We start from the raw sequence: 7,272 nt of genomic DNA, 5'->3' as shown, positions 1-7,272 counted from the left end.
TGGTCTAGTTTGTCATTATTTAAGCACAGTTTGGAAAATGATTCCTCCAGAGACTAGCCAAACAAAAGACAAAAGCAAAACAAATCCATGAATGTGTCTTTGGGTGAATTAATCTCTTGCTAGTTTTCAGTATTGTGGTAGCTCTTATGGTACCCAAGGTATTAGATACACTAGGTGGGTGAAGTCATAGCTTTTGTAGGTGAAAGAGAAAAGCTTTTGAGCGTACACAGAGCTCTCCTTCTGTGTGAGCTCAAAAGCTTACAGAAGTTTGTCCAATAAAAGATATTACCTTACCCACCTTATCTCTTGCTAATGCCATATTTGGAAGCCAAGAATGTGAAGGGTCTAAGATGGTTGAGGATCAGTGACAGGTATGTAGCACAAGTAGTTAAAAATACTGCCTCTTATTTCGGACTTTGCTACCTGTTTTCTGCGTGACCTTCACCTCAATTTGCCTTTGTTTAATCTGTGTGTAAATCACGACTCCAGATATCAAGGCACTTCACAAACATTCATTAAGGTTGTTGATGTCCAAAGTGTTGGATTATTACGATGGTAATAGTTACTTACTGGAAGACACCTTTTTGATGAGTAATAGAGTCACTTTAAAAAATGCATGTCAAGGTCACTCATGTCATTCTCCTAATCTGGTCATGGTTTGTAGCTCACAGTTCCAGACTATTTGATTTTCATTAAAAAAATTGCATTTCCTTTTAGGATAAAAATTCCTTTTAAAGTTTAAGAGCAGGAGATGAGCCGGCATAAATAAGTACAGTTCCACAGAATTCAAAGAGGTTCATGGCATTTGAATGAATATAAGGTTCTTCAATTTTGCCTCATTAGAGGACAGAGCCTTTAGGGAGAGAGGCTGTTACACTTTAAAAATCATTCTCGAAAGCTTTCTGCAAGCTGCAAGTCTTTCAGCATGCCCTAAAGTTGGTCAGACATAGAATTAATCTAATCTCATAACACAGCCTTGGCCAAGAAAGCCATATCTCCATCTTTCCTGTGTTTCATCTGAAGCTTTATCATCTGCATTTTCTTGCAAAACGAGAATTGTCTTGGCTGTTGTTGGAGGGAGAATATGTTAATGATATCGGAAATGTTCCAGGATTGATCTCAAAGCCTTTATAAAATATTGAATGCTTTTTATCGCCCACCACCATCCCTCACCTCAACCCAAGACAACCTTACAATAGGCAGCACCGGGAGCTTCTGCCATCATGACCATCCTCATCCCACAGCATTGGTGACATAACTGGAGGTGGATTATGAACTAAATATCTAATCAATGTATGGGGAAATTCACCCCTGTGCAGAGGACTAGCACAAAGGCTTATTCAACTCTTAGGTCCCACTTAAGACCTATTTTGAAAGCTGAAATGGAACCTCAGTGGTTCATAAACCTTTTACTATCTTTCTTCCAGGGGGAATTTTCAAGTCATAGAGTCTGCGTCAAAACCCTCCCACACTAATGTCTCACATTGATTTCAATGGGCGTTAAATCTTGAAACTTGGGGTTACAGGTTCTGAGCAATCAGATTGCCCCCTCCCTCCTAGGAATTACAAGAACTGTACAATGCCCGCAATACATATCAGCATATCTTAGCAGGACCAAACTGGATTCCTCTGCAGGACAGCAGATTGTGCAACAGATACAGCCCTGAATCTCCTTGACAATCACTCTCATTGGAACTCCTAAGGAGGTCACTAGAATGATATTAGGCAGAAATGTGTCCCATAAAATTTTTAAAATGAAAGAAACCGGTGGGCTCGTATGTGCATATTATACCCCCACGTGAGGCTGAAAACACAACAAATCTGAACACAGAAGAAAATAATTATATCAATTGGGGGAGTCATGTGCCCAGCAAAATATGTTTTGTAACTAATTAAGACTTTGAGCAAAAGGATGTCTCAGATTCTCCAGGCGGCCTAAGAAACTATATAAAAGCACTTGTGACTCAGGGTGCTTTAACCATTTCTCTTGACTTATTCTCCTTCGTGACTTTGGTAAGTCTGATTTGACTCTATTTTTCTATGGCTGTCAAGATGTCGTATTAGTGATGGTTTAATTTATGACTGAATCTTGCACATTACTCTCTGATTATTGGTTGTGTTCAGGGGCTTTACCATTGAAAAAATATTAAGTTGCAGGCATTGGTGGATTCATGGTTTAGAAGTTAAGGCTACAATCTTGAGAGGTACACAGGAATTTGAGACGCTAGGTCCTCTTTATTTTCATTAAGAATAAAGTGTTCAAATCCCTTTGATAGATTTGAAAAATCTCAGACCCAACTTTTCAGTTAGTGGGGTTAGGAAGAAACTCCCCCAGTTTATTTCCTAATAGAACACTTATGTGTTTTTCTACTTTATTCTGTGGCATCTGGTACCGAACATTATTTGAGACTGATTATTCTGATCTGATCCAGAAGGGCAATTTCTATGTTCTTCTGTGCACTAGGACCATACTAAGATGCAGAGCCACAACTGGTGTAATGTAGCTTTACTCCATTGAACTCAGTTGAACAGGGCTGATTTCTACTGGCTGAAGATCTGGTTCTTATTGTTTTCTTTTGACAAAAGAATATTGTTCATTGTTGCTGTCTCACCATCTTCAGAAGCCAAAGCTCTGATTCTGGAGAGAACTAGTCTCTCTGCTAAGCTTAAATCCTCCAAAGAAGCTAACCTTAACAGATTTTCCCCTGCCATGCTAAACATTTTATAAAAAAGAATCAAAATCCCATGTGCATGACAGAAATACTCTTATTGTATGTTTATTTATTCCAGACAGTGTTGTTAGGATAAAGGCACTGAGAATGGTTTAAAGGGGTTGGATAAGAGGGAGGCTAAGAGAGAGGGGAGCAAGAGGGCTAGAAGAAGGAACCGGGAGGCAATAGGTAGCCAGGAAAAGAGGGTCTAGGTCATCATTTCCCTGCTCCATTTCTATTTCTTTCTATCTCCCTGGCCGGCAATACAACAGTAACTGAGTTTGACCCTTATTATTCCACTGGCCCTAGCGCATTGTGTTGACTCTTTTCCCTGCTGTGTGTTTCAAGTTAACCTCCAGTGCAGAAAGATGACTTTCGATGAACTCATGAATGATGAATTGTATTATAACCCCTACTGTTACCAGGGCTGGCATGGCTATAGAGGCCATTATGGCTGCTATAGGCCCTGGGGTTCCTGGAGGCCATACAGGTATGGGTGGGGCCATCAGTATGGTGGCCACTACCCTTACCAATGGGGCCATGGGTACGGCTATGGAAAGTTCTGGCCATGTTTAGCCGAGGAGCAATAGACCCAGAACAAGGAACAACCAGGAAAAGTCAAGTGAAATACGGAATCACAGCTGGGTTTATGGGCAATGGCTTTCAGAAATGCTGAGTGCGCACAACGCCCATGGGAGCTGTGAGTCTTTAGCACCTCCGTAAATCTCCCTGTATCTGCATTTCCCAGGTTACAGTTCATGACTGTTTCCTCTAATGCTTTCCATGCTCACTCTCCGCTGCTTCTATCATCATCTGAAGTCCTGAATTTCACTTCCATGAAGGCCCTTTTAGGCCACCCTGACACTGTAAATTAAGCAAGGGCCTTAAAGTTCAAAGAAATGACATTTAAACTCACTTGAAGACTCCTTACAGAGCAGTGCCCAAGGGTCTTTGTGTCAATGAGAATTAGGCCCTGGGTTTTCTAGGCTTTTCATGCATATGTACTCTTTGTCTCTGGCTCTAATTTTGCTACAGAAAATGTATGATGGAGAAGCAGCTTAGTGCTCTGCTCATATTGTGATTTCTCTCATCTGACCATGACTGGGATGAAACAAATACCTTGAAATGGTTACAAATAGGACTTGAATGTCTAACGCTACAGCTGCCATGAAGAAAGAAGAACATCTGGTGTGAAATGTCTCACCTTGGAACGGGTGATTCTTTGTTAACAATCTCGAAACCCTGGAAATAGATTCTTTTTATTTCTGTCTGTTTCCATGTGCTCCTCTTCTAATTCACATTAAACTGATTCTGCATCATAATATCAGTGTTCTGGTTTTCCTTTCTGCTCCATTCCTTATTTACCAACCCCTGTGGCCCAGATGCACAGAGCTACTTAGGTGCCTGACTCCCATTGTAGTCAATATGAGTGAAGCACCTAAATACCCTTGTGAATCTGGGCCGGTGGGCAACAATTCACTCCTGTGCAGACAGCCAGCACCTGTGCATTACTTGATTCCCACTTGAGCCCTGTAACATGAAGACAATCAGGTCCAGCAAGAGTCTGTAAATCAGAAGAGAGGTATTAGCCCTGCCATTCAATTCTTTGTACAAACTATCCCAAATAGGGGGTTAGCATTCCTTTTTATTCACTACAGCTAGATCTTTTCAGCCATGGTTCAAAGAGAAAATATATAGAAAACAATAGAAGTTCCTATATGCATTCTAAAAGCTTACCAGAGGTCACCCATCAGTCTTATGGGACTCTAGTAGGCCAAAGTCTTTCCAACTCGTCTGCTAATTTTGGGGGCCCCTGGGACACAAGTTCCTGTCCATTTGTTGGATCAGAAAGATGGAGCCGAAAGGAAAACCAGAAGGCTGATATTATAATGCAGAATCATTTTAATGTGAACAAAGAAGGGGAATATACAGGAACAGACAGAAAGAATGCTGACAAGAAAGAATCTATTTCCAGGGTTTCAAGAAGGTCTGCGACAAATCACCTGCTCCAAGGTGATGCATTTCACAGCAGATGTTCTTTTTTCAGTGCAGCTGTACAGTTTGACAATCACATCTTGTTTGCTACCATTTTAATGTATTTGTTTCATTCCAGTCAGGGTCAAATGAGACAAAGTACAACATGTATGTTAGCAACATACAGGTATGTTGGCAACAAGAAGAAAGTCAAGGAAAGTGTGGGCCCCTTACTGAATGAGGGAGGCAACCTAGTGACAGAGGATGTGGAAAAAGCTAATGTACTCAATGCTTTTTTTGCCTCTGTCTTCACGAACAAGGTCAGCTCCCAGACTGCTGCACTGGGCAGCAAAGCATGGGGAGGAGGTGACCAGCCCTCTGTGAAGAAAGAAGTGGTTCGGGACTATTTAGAAAAGCTGGATGAGCACAAGTCCACGGGGCTAGATGTGCTGCATCCGAGAGTGCTAAAGGAGTTGGCGGATGTGATTGCAGAGCCATTGGCCATTATCTTTGAAAACTCATGGTGATTGGGGGAGGTCCTGGATGACTGGAAAAAGGCTAATGTAGTGCCCAACTTTAAAAAAGGGAAGAAGGAGGATTCTGGGAACTACAGGCCAGTCAGCCTCACCTCAGTCCCTGGAAAAATCACGGAGCAGGTCATCAAGGAATCAATTCTGAAGCACTTAGAGGAGAGGAAAGTGATCAGGAACAGTCAGCATGGATTCATCAAGGGAAAGTCACGCCTGACTAATCTAATTGCCTTCTATGATGAGATAACTGGCTCTGTGTACGAGGGAAAAGCAGTGGACGTGTTGTTCCTTGACTTTAGCAAAGCTTTTGACACTGTCTCCCACAGTATTCTTGCCAGTAAGTTAAAGAAGTATGGGCTGGATGAACGGACGATAAGGTGGATAGAAAGCTGGCTAGATTGTCAGGCTCAACGGGTAGTGATCAATGGCTCCATGTCTAGCTGGCAGCTGGTATCAAGTGGAGTGCCCCAAGGGTCGGTCCTCGGGCCGGTTTTGTTCAATTCTTCATTAATGATCTGGAGGATGGTGTGGATTGCACGCTCAGCAAGTTTGCAGATGACACTAAACTGGGAGGAGTGGTAGATACTCTGGAGGGTAGGGATAGGATACAGAGGGCCCTAGAGAAAGTAGAGGATTGGGCCAAAAAAAATCTGATGAGGTTCAACAAGGACAAGTGCAGAGTCTTGCACTTAGGACTGAAGAATCCCATGCACCGCAACAGACTAGGGACCGAATGGCTCGGCAGCAGTTCTGCAGAAAAGGACCTAGGGGTTACAGTGGACGAGAAGCTGGATATGAGTCAACAGTGTGCCCTTGTTGCCAAGAAGGCCAATGGCATTTTGGGATGTATGAGTAGGGGCATTGCCAGCAGATCGAGGGACGTGATAGTTCCACTCTATTCAACATTGGTGAGACCTCATCTGGAGTACTGTGTCCAGTTTTGGGCCCCACACTACAAGAAGGATGTGGAAAAATTGGAAAACGTCCAACAGAGGGCAACAAAAATGATTTGGGGACTGGAACACTGTCAGAGTGGCTTAAAAGAGCCTTCATGGAACTGAGATTCAGGCCTTCAGATAATTATAGAAGAAGCAGAGAATAGGAGAAGTAATAGACATAACATGTAACTTGGAAAATACAGATATGGGGAAAATTTATGGAACCGCTGAGCAATCACAGTTCCTATGGGAATTGTTGGGGATCCACATTTCTGAAAGCCGTTGCCTATAAGCTCATCGGTGAATCATATCTTGCTTTTCATTTCTGGGTCTATTGCTCCTCAGCAAAACATGGCCAGCATCTTCCATAGCCATACCCACTGCCCCATCGGTTAGGGTAAGTGTAGCAGGAATCGTAATGCTGGCCCCACCCGTAAGTGTATGGTCTATAGTAACCCCATGGCCGATAGCAGTCATAATGGCTCCTATAACCATCCCAGTCCCCATTCCAACAGGGGTCACAGCCCCAGTGATGAGAAATCTTTTGTCATCTTTCTGCGTTGGAGGTAAACCTGAAACACAGGGAAAAGAGTAAACATCATGCATTAGAAGCAACCGAATGAAAAGGATAAAGCTCAGTTGCTATTGTAATGGGGCTCAGTGAAAGACACACAGAGTAGGAAAATGATGAACTAGACCGTCAGTTCCTGGCTACATTTTGCATCCCATTTCCTCCGCTTGCTCCACTTATTCTGTCTCCTTCCTAACGCACCTCTTGAATCTGTGGCAGTCCTCTTGCCCAAAAAACACTGACTGGAGTAAGTAAACATACAATATAGAATATTTCTGTCATGAGCAACTGGGATTTTTATTCCCTTTTACAAAGTGTTCATACAAAGTATTGCAGGGTGAAATGTGTTAATGATTGTTTCCTTGGGAGGATTTAACTTCCGCACGCAAACCACTTCTCTTCCCCATTAGAGTGTGGCACTTTGGTTTCTAAAGTTTGTGTGTCAGCAATATTTCCTAATGAATGAATAGAAAATATTATTTGCTTAATACAAAACACTAATGAGCAGAGCCTGAGCCTGGTTAAATTGGATCAGTTACTCTGACTTC

Source organism: Lepidochelys olivacea (assembly GCF_965140295.1).
Source record: "Lepidochelys olivacea isolate rLepOli2 genome assembly, chromosome: 24".
NCBI classification, from domain to species: Eukaryota; Metazoa; Chordata; order Testudines; family Cheloniidae; genus Lepidochelys; species Lepidochelys olivacea.
The sequence above is the reverse complement of the archived record's forward strand: the minus strand, read 5'-3'. Positions refer to the sequence as shown.